The sequence below is a fragment of the Pan troglodytes genome, chromosome X, assembly GCF_028858775.2.
Source record: "Pan troglodytes isolate AG18354 chromosome X, NHGRI_mPanTro3-v2.0_pri, whole genome shotgun sequence".
In the NCBI taxonomy this organism is placed as follows: Eukaryota; Metazoa; Chordata; class Mammalia; order Primates; family Hominidae; genus Pan; species Pan troglodytes.
This window is the reverse complement of record NC_072421.2, coordinates 107,058,250-107,075,817: the sequence shown is the minus strand read 5'-3', so window position 1 is coordinate 107,075,817 and position 17,568 is coordinate 107,058,250. Positions and strand designations below refer to the sequence as shown.

The window sequence follows — 17,568 nt, the reverse complement described above, 5'->3', positions numbered from 1 at the left end:
AGAAATAGCAATGTATGAGGCTTCTAATTTCTCCACATTTTCACTATCACTTGTTATTGTGTCTTTTCTTTATTATAGTCATACTAACGGGTATGAAGTGGCATCTCATTGTGGCTTTGATGTATATTTCTCTAAAATCTAAAGACGTTTGTTCTTTGATCTATGAATTATCTAGAATAAAAACATTTTCCAAATTAATGGGAGATGTTTTTCTATTGTTATTGATTTCTAAATGAATAGTTTGATGGTCAAAGAATGTGATCTGTATGATACTTATTTTGGGGGTTTTTGAAAATGTCTTGTACATAATTTTCTAAAAATTCATGTGTTTAATATATGTTTATGATATTAACCTTGTTAATTGTGTTCTTCAAATCTTATATCTTTACTGATTCTTTGTCTTTTTGAATTAATAATTGAGAGAGGTAGCACGAAATTTTCCACTTTGATGGTGGATTTGTCCATTTCTTCCTGTAATTTTATCAATTTTGTTTCATATATTTCAAAACTACTTAATTTGATATATGAATAGGTTTTGGATTGCTATATCTTCCTAGTGAATTTAATCTTTTATAATTATGTAGTGGTCCCCTGTATCCCTAATACTGCTTCTTGTCCTAGTGTCTAGTTTTTTGAATATTAACATAGCAATTCCAGTTTTCTTTTTGTTAGTATTTGTTTGGTATATATTTTCCTAGCTGTTTAATCTTCAACTTTTCCGTGTTATTTTAGTTCAGATGGGTCTTTTGCAAATAGCACATAACTGCATTTAAAAAATTAAATTCAGGTTGACAATCTCTTTTACCTAGTGAATTAAGTCCATTTGTATTTCTTGTGGTTATCCAAGTATTTGAGCTGTAATTTTTTATGTTCATCCTTCCTTTTCTCCTCTCACCTTGTTCAGAGGGATTGATTTTATTGCTATTACTGTTCATTTAAAATTATTTTTTCCTCTATTGGTTTGGAATTTATATTCAATTTCTGTTCTTTTAGTGGTTAGTTCCAAAATTTTACCAGGCATATTTACCTCAAAAAAGGCTAAAATTAGGTAATATTTTCACCCCATCCCAATCAACAGAAAGACCTTAGAACACTTTAATTGATCACAGTCTCCTGATTTCCAATTTGCTTCTTTTTATAACACCAAAATGAGACATTTGTTTTATTATTTTATACAGGCCACAGTGACCCATGATCATGCCACTGCACTCCAGCCTCAACAACAGAGTAAGACCTTGTCTCAAAAAAAGAAGAAAAATGAAAAAAGAAATAATGGGTACAATTCCTCAGGTGCAGTCCAACTTCTTCCCCACAACTGCGGTCTTTCTCCCTGAGGACAGTGGGACCACAGGTGAGGATATTCAGCCTAGACCAATTAATTCAGAGTCTTTGAAAGGAGTCCACCATTGATATGTTTAAACAGCTTTCCAGATGATTCTAATGTACAGCCAGGGTTGAGAACCACTGATGTGGTGGAATGGTGGAAGGTTTGTGCCAAGATGAACCATAGAGTGAGTCTCCAATAACTATTATGTTTTGGTTATCGTGTGAGCCGACAGTCCCTTAGAGGAGCAGACAAGATTGAACATTGCGGTGAGTGTAGAGTCTTCCATATCTGGCAGAAGGTGATTCAGCCTGAAGTTCCTGAAAGTGACAGCGGGCGTCATTGAGGTAGTGGGCACAGATGTGTTCAGATCCAGCACATCTGATTTAAATGGGTGAGTCAACTGGAACTACTAGAAAAGCAATCTATTTGGAGGCATCAAAAGCTGTCAAAATAGTCAGGTTTTGAGAATCCAAGAAGTTAGAGAAAAGGGGACCACAGAAACCTGACCCACTGCTTTAACTCTTAAGGCATTTGCTAACTCTTGCTGTACAGCAAAAGGGTGAGAATCTGGATCAAACCTAGGTACATCATATTCAAATTTCTGAAAACTAAAAAAAAATTTTAAAGCATCTAGAGGAAAAAAGACACATTACATTCAAAGGAGCAATAATAAGATATTGGCTGACTTCTCAAAAGAAATAATGGAAGCCAGAAGACAAAGTGCTACCTTTAGTACTGAAAAATAACTGCCAACCTTGAATTCTATAATATATATAGTCAAATACTCTTTAAAAAGGAAGGTAAAATAAAGACTTCTCCAAACAAACAAAACCCGAGGGAATCTGTCACTAGCAGATCCAGGCTAAAAGAAATACTAGGGCCGGGTGCATTGGCTCATGCCTGTAATCCCAGCACTTTGGGAGGCCAAGGCAGGTGGATCACCTGAGGTCAGGAGTTAGAGACCAGCCTGGCCAACATGGTGAAACCCTGTCTCTACTAAAAATACAAAAGTTAGCCAGGCATGGTGGCACGTGCCTGTAGTCTCAGCTACTAGGGAGGCTGAGGCGGGAGGATCACTTGAACCTGGGAGGAGGAGGTTGCACTGAGCCGAGATCACTACACTCCAGCTTGGGCGACAGAGCGAGACTCTATCTCAACAATAGCAACAACAAAAATAGTAAAGGCTATTCTTTGATAGAAGGAAAATTTTCCTAAATGGAAACATAGAAATGCAGGAAGGATAAATAGTAATGAAAATGATAAATCCAAATTAATATCAACTTATAAAACCATAAAAATATCTTGTGAGATTCCAAGTATATGTCAAATTAACAGTGCATGATGACAGAAACAAAAGTCAAAATGAGGGGAAATGGAGATAAAGTGTTCTAAGACACAGTTTCCCTCCTGTGATCTAAGATGGCTTCTCCAGCTCTTACCGTCATATCCATATATCTCTTCCTCTTAAAGCTGCTTTTCAGAAGTTTGAATACATCACCTCTGCCTTCATTCCAGTAACATGACCTTAACCTAGGTGCAAGGGAGGTTGGGAAATGTAGTCTTCATCTGAGAAGACAAGTAAAACTTAAGGTTTCTATATTTAAAGAAAGAAGTGAAGAGTGGATATATTCAGAAGGTGGGGTGGGAGTGAGGGTGGTAACTATCAGTTTCTGCCACATTGCCCCAGTTCCTGTGTACAATTGATTTGTACAGGTGTAAAAATTCTAGGTGTGGGCAGACTGCATGATGCCGACAGACCAACTAGTCAATGGACATTTTAGCCTTTCGAGGATTCAAATATGGCCTTTATACTACACACAGATACTATCTTGAAAGGCTTTGCTAAAAGTTTCAGCCATGAAACCTTTAATCCTAAGCTGACCACTATTTCACCAAATGAGGATAGAGAATTAGTGCAAAGCTCAGTGGATAATATTTGAGTTGTATTCAGTAGTGGGAAGGAAAGAAGTAGCCTTGTTGGTGGTAAAGAATATGTGAACTTACTCTACTGGCATAAGAAAGTTCTCATGGGAATGGCAAAAACTATCACTAATGAACAGTCCATTTGTAGGATACTATGGTGTCCCTTAGATATAGTATAGCAGCAGATATTATAGCCTAAGAAATAAAGTTCCAGAGTGCTAAGGGCAGTGCTTTGGGGAATGGAGCAAATGCTAGAACTAGTTAACTGGTTGCTGTTTGGCTCTAAATAATCAAGGATATTCAAGAAAAAAATTTTCAAATGGACTGGATGCATTCACTGGAAAATATTTCCCATGAAGAAGACTTTTTGGAAGAGATCCCAAGGATCCTATGTAATACACTGGTGGAATTCTGTCACCTCACACTGGCAAGAGGATGCCACTAGCTTTACTCATTATTTCTTGACGTTCAGAGGGAAGCCTAAACTGCCTTGTGTTGGAAGCAGCTCATTGTGGGATGACAGCCTCAGCTGCAGTTGGCTAAATTGAAAGGCGAATTCTAAGTTGAAGATTTCCCTGGCAGCCTGACATAATAATGGGAGTCAGGAAAAGCACTCTGACCCATTTTTTCCCTGAAACACAGGGGCATAAGGTTGACTACTTGCTTAAATAAACAGAGAAGGGAAATAGGGGAAATGAGGAAAAAATAAAACTATAACTTCCTATCTCAAAACTGTTATCTTTTCACAGAAGTTGAAGAGGGAGTAAAAATGGGACTATTTCAAGCACAGGATATAATTGCATGATGAAATGAGGGGAAAGGGGTTAAAAAGGAAGACAAGAGGGAGGTAAAAAGGGGGACTTCTAGGAGTGCATGTGCTATGGACATGGTGCTGGCTAAAAGACTCCTTAATGGAAACAGCCAAGCAAAATTTCCCATCATCCTCTAAATATGAGAGTATTCAAGGCTCTGAGTAAGAGCAAAATTTTCAAAGTTGTGAACTGAACCTACATAATCTGGAAGGAGTCTGATGTGCATGCAACTGCTGGATTACACTAATAAACAAATATGTAATTATGAATTGTGAAACTTCTTCTGAAGAAAGAAACAGGGTGCTGTAACCATGAATACTTGATAGGTTACTTTAGCCAGAGTGGTCAGAGAAGGTTTCTCTGAGGACATAGAAATTTTAGCTAAGCTCTCAAAGTTGAGAAGTCAGCCATTCAAGGAGCTGGTCAAAACGTTTAGGCAGAGGTTGGAGCAAATGCAAAGACCCTGAGGAGCAACTGGGCTCAGTATATTCAAAAAAGAGCAGTAAGCCCAGTGTGGCTAAAGCAGAGTAAGAGAGAAAGATTATGATGCAGAGACAAGCAGGGGCCACATTACGCAGGGCCTTGTAGGCCGTGGTAAGTGTGATGGTTAATTTTATGTGTCAACTTGACTGGGTTAAGAAATATCCAGATAGCTGATAAAACATTGGTTCTGGGAGTGTCTTTGAGGGTGTTTCTGGAAGAGATTAGCATTTGAATCAGTAAACTGACTAAAGTGGATCCACCCTCACCACTGTAAGCGGACATCATCTATTCCATTAAGGGTCCGGAGAGAACAAATAGGTGGAAAAAGGGCAAATTCACTCTCTTCTTGGGCTGGAACATCTGTGTCCTCCTGCCCTTGGACATAGGAGCTCCTTGTTCTCGGGTATTTGGACTCCAGAACCTATACCAGTGACTCTCTCCCCACCCCAGGTTCTCAGGCCTTGATACTTAACCAAATTACACCACTGGATTTCCTGGTTCCCCACTTGCAGAAAGCAAATTGTGGGACTTCTTGGCTTCCATAATCATGTAGACCAATTCCCATAATAAATCCCTTTGTACATATCTATCCTACTGGTTTTGTTTCTCTGGAGAACCCTAATACAGTAAGGAATTTGTATTTCACTCTAAGCACAACTGGATACTTTCCCCCAGTGGTTTAGTGAGGGAAGTATTATAACATAAAATGATTTAATATTTCAGAAGGGCACTCTGGCTAATGTGTGGAGAATGGGCACTAGTAGTACAAGAGTAGAATCAAAGATTTCATTCTAGAAGACATTGCAGCAATTTAGACAAGAGATGATGATTGCATGTGGCTTGGTCTAGGGTAGAGGCTGTGGAAATTGAGTGAAGCATAGTTGATTATCATTATTTGTGGTAGTTATGTTCTACAAAGTGGCTGTGAATATGGCATTAATGAATACCAAACCATTTGGGAAACAGGTTTCTACCAGCGTCTGATCACAAATTTTTTTTCAACTGATAAATATATAACTTTGTTTTATGTGTGTTTCTGTTTTAAAATATCTGCTTTAGCATATACTGTTGATTAATCCACATTGGACTCATAGCCAAGATAACTATAACTCACACCTGAATGAAGCTTGTCTAATACATGTGTTTTCTATCATCATGGCCTTCTTTTGCTTAGTTAGCAATATTAGAAGGCACTTCAGTACTATGCTTCAGGATCATTTAAAACAGTGAAGTCATTAACCAAAGCACAAAAATGTGAAAAAAAGTGGCACTAAATAGACTCCAGAAAAGATCCTTCTTTACAATATGAAAGCTGAAACAAGAAGGCAGAGCATTGCCCTTTTTCATCTCAGCTGGGAATGTGAATGTCAGTTGACTCACGTTTTTCACCTCCCTGCACTAGTCTGGGAATGATCTTGAAAATGCTGGAAAAATTAATTTTGGGCTTACAAATAAATTTTAGCAAGTAGGTGAATTCATAGATATAGAATCTGTGAATAGGGAAGATCACCTGTAGAAATTTTTGAGATGTATTGTAGAGATATAAACTGACAGGAGTTCATAATGGATTGGATGTGGAAAATGAGGGAAGGGAAAGTGTTAAGGTGGATTCCCAGGTTTCTGAATGAGCAACAGTGATGCCACACATTGGGGAGGGGCAGGTTTGAAGGGGAGATGGTAGGTTTAATTCTGAGCATTTTAAGTTAGATACGGCGATTATCCATCCAAGAAGAGATGGCAATCAAACAGTTGGATATATGAGACTTGAGCTCAGAGAAGAGATTTAAGGGAAAGACAGACATTTGGGAGTGGGTGTCACGTGTGTCCGTGTGAAGAGGTCCACCAACAGATTTTGTGTGAGCAACAAGGCTGTTTATTTCACCTGGGTGCAGGTGGGCTGAGTCTGAAAAAGGAGTCAGCAAAGGGTGGTGGGATTATCATTAGTTCTTATAGGTTTGGGATAGGCAGTGGAGTTAGGAGCAATTTTTTGCAGGCAGGGGGTGGATCTTACAGAGTACATTCTCAAGGGTGAGGAGAATATTACAAAGTACCTTCTTAAGGGCGGGAGAGAATATTACAAAGTACCTTCTCAAGAGTAGGGAGGGTGTATCATACAAAGTACATTCACAAGGGTGGGGGAATGTCACAAAGTACATTATCGCAAGGGCGGGGAAGGTGTATTGTCACAAAGTCAACTGATCAGTTAGGGTGGGGCAGGAACAAATCACAATGGTGGAATGTCATCAGTTAAGGCAGGAACTGGCTATTTTCACTTCTTTTGTGGATCTTCAGTTGCTTCAGGCCATCTGGATGTATACTTGCAGGTCACAGGGGATATGATGGCTTAGCTTGGGCTCAGAGGCCTGACAGTGGGCAGTATTGTTAGTCCATTTAGTGTTGCTATAACAGAATCCCAGAGGCTGGGTAATTTACAAAGAAAAGGGATTTATTTGGTTCTTGATTCTGGTGGCTGGACAGTTCAAGATTGAACAGCTGGATCTGGTGAGGGCCTCAGATTGCTTCCACTCATGCCAAGATATCACATGGTGAGAGAGGAAGCAAGAAAGAGAAACCAAGGAAGTCAGACATTTTAACAAGCTGATATCATGGGAACTGATCTATTTCTGCAAGAGGGAGAACTCACTAACCCCTGTGGGAGGGAATGAATGTATTCATGAGGGATTCAACCCCATGACCCAAACACCTCTTACTAGGCCCCACTTCCAGTACCACCATATTGGGGATCAAATTTCAACAGAAGTTCTGATGGAGCTGCCCCATCCAAATCATAGCATTCCACCCGTGGCCCCACCAAAATGCATGTCTTTCTCACATGCAAAATACAATCATTCTATCTCAATTGTCCCAAAAGTATTAACTTGTTCCAGCACCAACTCAAAGGTCCAAAGTCCAGCTATGAGTTTGTAAAATCAAAAACAAGTAGGCTGGGCATGGTGGTTCACATCTGTAATCCTAGCACTTTGGGAGGTCAAGGTAGGTGGATTGCTTAAGCCCAGGAGTTTGAGACCAGCCTGGGCAACACGGCAAGAACCCATCTCTAAAAAATAAACAGATAAACAAACGAAAGTAAAAAGAAACTATTTACATCTAAGATACAACAGTAGGACAAACACTTGGTAAACAGTCCCATTTCACAAACGAGAAATAGGCCAAAAGAAAGAAATGATAAGCCTCATACAAGTACAACCCAGTGGAACAGATATTAAAACTTAACACTCCAGAATAATCTCTTTTGACCCCATATCCTACATCTTGGGCAGACTGGTATGAGGGGGGGACTCCCAAGACATCAGGCAGCCTTGCCTTCATGGTTTTGCTGGACATGGCCCACGTAGCTACTCTCAAAGGTTGGAGTCAAATGACTGTGGCTTTTCTATGCTGAGGTTGCATGCTGCCGGTGGCTCTACAATTCTGGGGTCCAGGTTGTAGTCCTACCCTGAAGCTCCATTATTCATTACCCTCATGGGGACCTTCTGTGGTATTTCCTACTCCACATTTCTGGTTAGCATTGCCTTAGTACAGGCTCTCTCTACTGTTGTAGTGGCTCTGCACTACAATAACTTTCTGCCTTGGCTCCCAGGCTTTCTGATGCATACTCTGAAATTTAGGTGGAAGCCACCATGCTTCCATTACTCTCATATTCTGCATGCATGCAAAATGAGTACCACGTAGACATGAATGCTGCCAAGGCTTCCCAGTTGTGCTTTCTGGAGCAGGGGCATGAGCTGCATGTGGCGCCACTTGTGCTATGGCTGCTCCAGCCAGAGTGGTCAGGATGCACAGACCAGTGTCCTGAGGTCACCAGAGCAGCAGCCCTCCAAGTCTCTCCTCCAATACAATTCTATCGTTCTAGGTCTCTGGGCCTGTGATGGGAAAGGCAGCCTTAAAGTTCTAAAATGTCTTCAGGTTATTCACCCATTGTCTTGAGTTAACACCTGGCACTCTTTTAGACATGCTAATCTCTTTAGCAAGTCTGCCATTCCCTTGGATTCCTCTTTTGAAAGTACTGTTTTGAAAGTGCTCTTTTTGAAAGTGCTCTTTTGAAAGTTCTCTATTACACAGCCAGGTTGTGAGTTTTCCAAATCCTTCTGTTCTGTTTCCAAATTCTCCAACAAATCACCATAAACACTTAGAAGTAACCATGGCAGCAGCCTGAACACTTTGCTGCTTAGAAATTTCTTCCACAAGATATGCTATTATATCAATCTTAAATTCAGCCTTCCACAAAACCCTAGGGCATAAACACAATGCAGTCAAGTTCTTTGCAACTATATAAAATGATGACCTCTGTTCCAGTTTCCAAATAAATATTCCTCATGTCCATCCAAGACCTCATCATACTGGCCTTGACTGTTCATATTTCCGTAAGCATTTTGGTTACAACCACCTAACCAATCCCTAATAAGTTCTAGCTCATTTTCTAAGCCCCCACCAGGACTGTCTTTAATGCTCTTTTCACTGTAATATTTTCTTTTTCTAGTTTGTACCTTCAAACTCAACTTCTGCCCATTGCCCAGTTCCAAAGCCACTTACCCATTTTCAGGTGTATTTATAAGAACACCCTACTCCTTGGCACCAACTTTCTCTCTTAGTCCATTTAGTTTTGCTATAACAGAATACCAGAGGCTGAGTAAATTATAAAGAAAAGAGGCTTATTTGGCTCATAATTCTGGTGGCTGGATGCTTCCAGATTGAGCAGCTGTATCTGGTTAGGGCCTCAGGCTGCTTCTACTCATGGCAGAAAATGGAAGGGAAGTGGGCATGTGCTAAGAGATCACATGGTGAGAAAGGAAGCAAGAAAGAAGAACAGAGGAAGCTAGACTCTTTTTAATGTCAATCGTTAATCTAAAAAAATAACACTAGAGAAAATTACCTCTATGTTGGGTTTACTCAGAAATAGGAATAGGAAAAAAAAAAAAGAAATAGGGATCATAATCCAGAATGCATGGAATCACAAGTCACCAGTACTTTCAGGGAGGGAAGGGGAAGGGGAGCTTTTATGAGCAAAAAAAGATTTACATAAGCTGCATAGAAAAAGAGTTCATTGGTTCCCCAGGTTCAGTACTAGAGTTGTCAGTTTATTGGTGGAGATGCAATTACTGGAGAACTGTTCTTCTGAGAACATCTTATTGGAATTACTGCAGTCCTAAAGAATGTGTAGTGATAAGCCTCATCAAAGTAGGAGATATGTAAAGGGTTTTTAGAAAGTCCTTGAAAATGGTTCTTATCTCAGACATGTAAGCATGTGCCTCCCCTCCTTTGGTCCTTCCTGGTATTATTTTGTCTGGATTGGACAAAAGTGATTTCATCCTGGTATCTGCAACTTTAACACAACCAAGAAAGACTAGACTGCAAAGCAGTAAGATAAGGCATTTATTGGGGTCATAGGAATTGCAATTCAGGAGACACAGGTTCAGTTAGAAGCCAAAATGTCTTCCAAAGGGAGGAAGGGAAGTAGGGGTTTCCAAAAGGATGATGAGGATGATTACCCAAGTTGTTTCAAAAGAATTATCATTTGTGGAGGTGGCTGCCTGAGTAGTTCATTGGTTGTTTCTGATCAAGAGTTGCAGCACTGGGATAATTCAGCTGTTTTCCAAGATACTGTGGTTGTGGTGGTTTAGTCCAGTTCAAAGTTCAGGCGGCCGGGTGCAGTGGCTCACACCTGTCATCCCAGCACTTTGGGAGGCTGAGGCGGGAGGATCACTGGAGGCCAGGAATTCGAGACCAACCTGGCTAACATGGTGAAACCCTGTCTCTACTAAAAATACAAAAATTAGTCGGGTGTGGTGGTGGGTGCCTGTTATCCCAGCTACTTGGGAGGCTGAGGCAGGAGAATAGCTTGAACTCGGAAGGTGGAGGTTGCAGTGAGGCGAGATCGCACCATTGCACTGCAGCCTGGGTGACAAGCACGAGACTCCGTCTCAAAAAAAAAAAAAAAGTTCAAGCAAGTTCCTGTTTTACAAGGTTGCAGGTTGTGCAGGTAGTACTTTTTCGAGTGACTTCCCAACTGCATTATACATCTCTGAACCAGAATGACATCATTTTGTAGATCACATTTCACATTCCCCTGTTTTGATTAAGATCTGATGTGAGGCAGCATCACTGATCAATTATTGATTGGTAAGCTACAGATTTGTTATTAGTTTCCCTCAGATCTGGAAGCATTTGTTTCTAGAGTGTTATGTTCCATGGAGTGGGGTTGTTGAAAGTCAGTGTGTATCCAAGGCTTTAGAGACTGATCAATTTGAGTAACAAGGGAGCTATTTAAGTGAGGAGGCCCACATTAGTCTATAGTAATTAGCTGTATATCAGGAGAGGCATTCATTTAATTAACCATGTCTAAATGTTATTCCTCATTCTTCTTTTCCGAAATAGATGAGATTTCAGGGTGGGCATAGAAGGCAATTGTGTTTCTTTTGGAAAGGAACTTTCTTGGTCAGATAAGGAAATTCAGAGAGTCCTTCCTGGCCCTTCGATGGGAAGAACTTAGACAAGGTTAAAACGACTTTGATTATGAGGCTAATTTCTTGGGCTTTTCAATTTTCAAAAACACTCAGCATGCCAACGTGCCATATTATGGGGGATCATTTTCTGCACTCCAGTATTCCCCTATCTGATACTTCCCCAAGACTTTCACACACTAAAATCTGAGTTGGTGTCTGTGGAGAAAAAAATTGAGTCAATAGCTGAATGACAAAGGATCCCATTAAACTAGTCCCCTATTTCTTGGAAGAGGCCAGTCCAATTAAACAGTTGTGTCATATTTCAGGAGATGGCATTGCAAGCCGGCTCTCAACAGAAGAAAAACAACAGCTAGGCCGGGCGCGGTGGCTCACGCCTGTAATCCCAGCACTTTGGGAGGCTGAGGCAGGCGGATCACGAGGTCGGGAGATCGAGACCATCCTGGCTAACACAGTGAAACCCTGTCTCTACTAAAAATAGAAAAAATTAGACGGGCGTGGTGGCGGGCGCCTATAGTTCCAGCTACTCGGAGGCTGAGGCAGGAGAATGGCGTGAACCCGGGAGGCGGAGCTTGCAGTGAGCCAAGATGGCGCCACTGCAGTCCAGCCTGGGCGAAAGAGTGAGACTCCGTCTCAAACAAACAAACAAACAAACAAAAAACAGCTATTGTTTGGAATAGTCTATAAACCAGTTTCCTTGGAGTCTAGAGAGCAGTCAGTTGAGGTGTCTAGATGTTAGACTTGAAAAACCCTCAATTAAAGTGGAAATAGGCAGTGGCAATATGAAAGGATTTTCTGGTCTGTAGTTTGTATGTCAAGGTCATTTATACATGAGCTTCAGTTTGCAGGTCCTAAAAACAAACCTAGTAGCAATTTCAGTTGGAAAAATGGAAGAAATATGTGGAACTGTTAGTTTGGAGACTTGTAGCCAGGAAAGAATTCAAGATTCAGTCTAAATTGTAGGCAAGTAATAAAAACTCAAAAAAATAATGGTCAGGGTTAGAATCTAATAACAGATGTTCTATAGTTTTCTTCTGAAACACATTTTTTCTGTCTTCAGTTTCCCACTTTTACCAAAGATGAATCATAGTAGGGCCAATTTATTTGCAAAATAACTTTTGGTCTTACCATACTTGGCCTGATTATTTGCATAAAGTGTAGCAAAAATAATGATTGGTCATATATGCTCCTTTTAAGTTGGCTTTGCTGAAACTTTTTGTGTGTGTGGTTCCAGCAATGCAGTTTATTAAATAAAATTAAAAAGTGACTATTCCCAGGAAAGAAAGCATCAAAAACTAGTTTTGAGAAAGAAGATGAAAGGTTCAATCTCTAACTCCTGGATGCCAGGAAGCAGAGATTTTCAGAATCAAAAACAAATTAAGAGCTCACAGCCCCACCCCTCAAGGGTCACATAAGTTGGTGCTGTTGCTTGTAACTAATTCCAGATTTTAGTTTTTCTTTACCCAAAATTAAAACTAAGGACACAATACTCTTCAAAAATACCAATACCCTGAGATACATCACTAACAGAATCTACATAGGGCTTTGCTATTTAGGTACAGTTAGTAAAATTCATATTTAAAGTCATTTCATAAAAATAACAATTGTCCCGATCTTACAAGTTTCATTTCCTCCTATCATGGTCACCAAAGCAATCTCTATTGCTAGGATTCTTCATCGCATGAAGGTAGAAACTGCTTAGTAAAATTCTCCAGCTCATATTCAAGTTGAACAGCTTTATTTCTTAAGAGCTTTAAATTGTTTTGTATTTTCTCCCACTGATCTATTTCTTTGGGTAATCTAGCAATTTCTTCTTCCAGTTGTCTTTGAGTAATATCAACTTGTTGGCACAGGCGAGCAAAAGTGGTAGCCATTTGTTGTTTTACTTGGTGGCTGCAGTTTGCACTTGTGGAGCTAGCAATCATCTTCAGTTTTCCAGTTGCATAGTTTACAAACTGCTGTTTAAAGGCTCTCTCCTTGGCATGGGTGGTCCAGGACAGTCTTTCATAAAGATACAAAGCTCCATACATAGTTAATGAAACAGATATGAGTTTCCAGCCTATAGTTTTCCAAATCATTCCTCCAACATTATCGATGCCCATAGAAGTTCTAGATGTAAGAGAAGCCAATCCTGTTACTAATGTAATCATGAGTTCTGCCTGTGATGCATTATCTGGCATTGCTGGACTGGTAGGAGCAGTGGGAGTAGAAGCTAAAGATCTAGGGAGCTGAAAGATAGGCTCTGATAATCCTAGGAGCACCATTTGAGCATTTCTAGGGCCCAAAAATTGAGGTACGAGGGAAGACCAGCCCAGGGAAAAATGAAACACAATATCCTCTTGAAAATCTGAACATAACTTGTGGTAATTTAGATTATAACTAAGATCAAATTTCTTGCAAGGGATCAGTGTATGTAGTTTATCCTATATACCAGCTGGAAGTAATGGCTTCAAATTTTCAACAATTTCTTGCTGGAACTGAAGCACTAAGGTGTTTACTTCATTGGTGCATCAATCAGCCAAATTTCTTCCCATACCATCCTCTATATGCTTATTTAATTCACTTTTATATATTTTTAATACATCTGGAGTAGGATGAAACTGAACAAAATTCATCAACCAAAACAGACAGTTGACAAATTTCATCTGTCATTGCACATGACACTTTGTTTGCCACCTCCCCAGTAACCTCCCTGTTTTTTTTGTTAACATCCAGTGTTAAAAGGTTCATCTGGTTTCAGATAAAGTCCAGTCTATCAATTTGGTCTTCCTTCTCTTCCACTGCATAATGCCTTTTCTGTTCAGCTGCCATGTTTATTGAATCCATTGTTTTTTCACAGTAGCTAGTATCTGTTTAGCTCTGATAGTGTGCTGTTCAAACTTTGTTTTCACTGCTGACTGTGAGATACACTCCTCAAAGATTTGTTCAAAATTCTGAAATTCCTGTAATCTTGCCTGAAATCCTTCAGCAGGTGGCCCACATCTTCCATATATTCTGGCTCTGATGCAGAGGCATCCCAACGATTATTGAGAATGAAAATATTAGGCTTGGAAAGCCACTCATTCATGTTGTGAAAACATGTTTTTCCGTATTCGTTAGTGTTGATTCAGAGTTTGCAACCAAAACAAAGACATCAGCATCTAGGCAAAACTTATCAATCCAGCTATCCAGCTCTGTAGTAACATCTGTGCCTGGACTGTCTACTAACACCAGGTAATCTCTCAAGAGGGCACATTTTGCTTTTGGCCAAAACACATGTACAAGACAGCCAGCTTTCAAGTTTTTGTCCATGTGAAGGGCATGGGCCAGTTGATTAATTGTCTTTACACTCTTTTTCATCTGATCCTTCTGTCATAAGATAGGATTTATCTCCATCGGTTCCTTCAACACTTAGGAAGCAGTTGGTTATATGGCCAATCCCACTAGTGAGAACTTTATCCCACAACATTGCATTGTTAACAGAGCTCTTCCCACTGCTTGGCCATGATATATTAATATAAGGTCCTTTACAATCTGGCTTTTGCTTACAAAGTCTCTACCCTCTTCTTTTGCTCAGTGGTTTCGTAGCACCTTAAATTTAACTACTTGAGTTCTCCAAACACACTGTGGTCTCTCTCCCCCTTTCTATTTATGGCTTTCTGCAAGAAATGGGCTTTGGGACCTTTTTCACATCCAAAGCTATACCTATTTCTCATTCTCAGTAGGACAGTTGAGTCATCACCTTCCCAGGAGGCTCTTCCTTCCTACTCCTGAAACTTTTTAAAATAGGAAATACCAGATTTGATTTTTAAAAGCTTCTTAAGTGTAGGAAGCCAAGCTAAGGATTCACCGTCAGACTTGTGCTTGTAATTCTTGTATGAATTGGGTGAATTCTCTTTTTTTAATATTTTTTTGAGACAGGGTCTCACTCTGTCACCCAGGCTGGAGTGCAGTGGCAAGATCACAGCTCACTGCAGCTTTGACCTCCCTAGCTCAGGTGATTCTCCCACCTCAGCCTCCAGAGTAGCTGGGTTCACAGGTGCATGCCACCACACCTAACTAATTTTTATTTTTTGTAGAAACAGGGTTTTGCCATGTTGCCTAGGCTGGTCTCAAACTCCTGGGCTCAAGCAATCCACCGACCTTAGCCTCCCAAAGTGCTGGGATTACAGGCATGAGCCACCACACCCAGCTGAATTCTTCTCTTGTTAGAGTTGTCAAAATACCTTGAGGTTTCTGGACCTATCAGAAAGTGACATTCTTTAAATACTGAAAGGTAGGGGAACATGTAGACAAGGTACCAGGCCAGTCTTTTTCCACATCTATTGGCTTTAAAGTCAATCTCAGTTTCTCAAAGCAGTCTGGTCACTTTCAAAAATATGATATTCCAGTCAAAGCCTTGGTAAAATAACCAGTGTCTCAATTGTATCCTGTCACAGAAGAAAACAGATTCTTATTGAACTTAGGCAGACAACTATATTGCCATAAAATAAGAATACTCATGAATAATTTGTGGATTCTAGATAAATCGGGTAAAGAGAAAGGTAAATGTCTCAGTTTTGTTAACAAAAGTATACATTACCCATTGATATAAGGTAAAAATAGCTTAAGAGGGAAAAAAATTCTTAACTCTGGAAAACAAAACCATAAAAAGAATTAGCAATGGTTCTAGCAAAAAGTCATAAAAATCATTTCAGTCCTTCATCAAGTTAGTCTCATGTAATTAATTCTTGTTCTGCTTAATGTTGGGTTACCAATTTTATGAATACAGCTTTTTAAATTAGAGTTTAAAAAAAATTTTACCCAGTACAGTTGAATAATTTGAATGTCATAAGCAGAGTTCTGTATTTCAGAGTATCTGTCAGACCCTCTTCCATGAACCTCCTTGAAGACACAACACTTTAAGATTTACGAAGACCTTTTAGAAAAAGAGCATCAGAATACAGCAATTTACTAGGACATATCAGATTTTTTGAATCTCACACAATTTTGGAACACGTATTAATAACATCCCTATGAACATAATTCAAAGTTAAACACCATTTCTTATTGGACAATGATTTCCATTTGATTTTAACATACAAAATAAGCCTAATATGTTTTCTTGAACTCTCAGAGGATCTTTTTTTTTTTTTTTTTTTTGAGATGGAGTCTTGCTCTGCTGCTCAGGCTGGAGTGAAGTGGCACGATCTCACTCACTGCAACCTCCGCCTCCCGGGTTCCAGAGATCCTCCTGCCTCAGCCTCCTGAGTAGCTGGGACTACAGGTGCATGCCACCATGCCCAGCTAATTTTTGTATTTTTTAGTAGAGACAGGGTTTAACCATATTGGCCAGGCTGGTATCAAACTCCTTCTCAGAGGATCTTTTAAAAATGTCTAAAAGTTTGTTTAAAGTCAAAAAGACTTAATTTAGAATTTTAAATTTCATTTTGGGAAGTTTGTCAAATATCAAAGATTTAAAACACTTGATATCAGAATAGGATCACAGGTCACTGTAAAATAATAGTCATTCATTTAGCCAAAGTGATAATAAAAAGGCTTCACAAAGCTAAAAACTTTTACTCTTTGACAGAAAACAGTTTTCTAAATAATCAAATGACCTAATAAAGACAGCATGAGGCAAACTCCTCTCTTTTTTGCAATTTACTTAAAAGTTGAACTAGTCTTTTACTGTTTCTTATTATTACTAAACAAAAATATTGTTCAAAAGAGAAAATCAAATTCTACCTTTGCATTGGTCTATTATTAATACAAAGCTAATTTTACTAAAATTCTATAAACAAATTTATCCATTCTTAGACTGACCACATAAGATAAGATTTCCACAACTCTTTTATAAACTCTTACAAGTTTTTTTATTCTCTCTCTTTCCTCAACTTTCTATATCCATTCAGTTATATCTATAATTCTTTTTTATTCCTTTAACAAAAGCAACCTTTAAATCACCTTTAAACTAGACAAAGATTACTTTTCTTTGAAGAAAAAACACATTCACTTGTCTTTCTTATAAACTTTCTTACCAAAAACATCCTACTTTTCTTATGCAGTCTGTGTACAGAATTGTTTCTCTTATATCCAGTAATTTTAATTACATATATTAACTATAATTTTAACTTTCAGTAACCCAAATTTCTAGAGTAAAACATATGAGTTAAGTAATTTTAATGTTATATATATCAGGTGCAGAGCCCAAGACAGGGGACAGAGCTGTGAAGACAATGCCTGAAGGATCTGACCCTTCCCAGTATGGTCAAGGGGCACAGCTGGGCCAGAGAGGATGAGGCCATATTGGGCTTGGCTCTGCTCTGCAGCTTGTGGCCTAGGCACTGTGGACATACCTATGTCTTCCAGCTTCACCATGGCCACCTGTCTACACCCCAGTATTTAAAGGCTGAAAATAAAAGACTTTAAGTTCACAGAAAGATGTGTACAAGGTTTTAGGGAGGTCCATCACCCTCCCATTACAGCTTTAGCTCACAGACACATCAAGCAAGTCTCAAAATGATCACAGAAGCAAGACTTTTATGACCTTAAAACATCTAGTAGAGATGGCATACATTTG

At 39.4% G+C, this 17,568-nt stretch overlaps 1 pseudogene; it reads right to left on the bottom strand.

The window, feature by feature from the left end:
• Positions 1-10,524: 10,524 nt before the first annotated feature.
• LOC465807 (mitofusin-1-like) lies at positions 10,525-17,293 on the bottom strand (annotated as a pseudogene).
• Between the last annotated feature and the right edge of the window lie 275 nt (positions 17,294-17,568).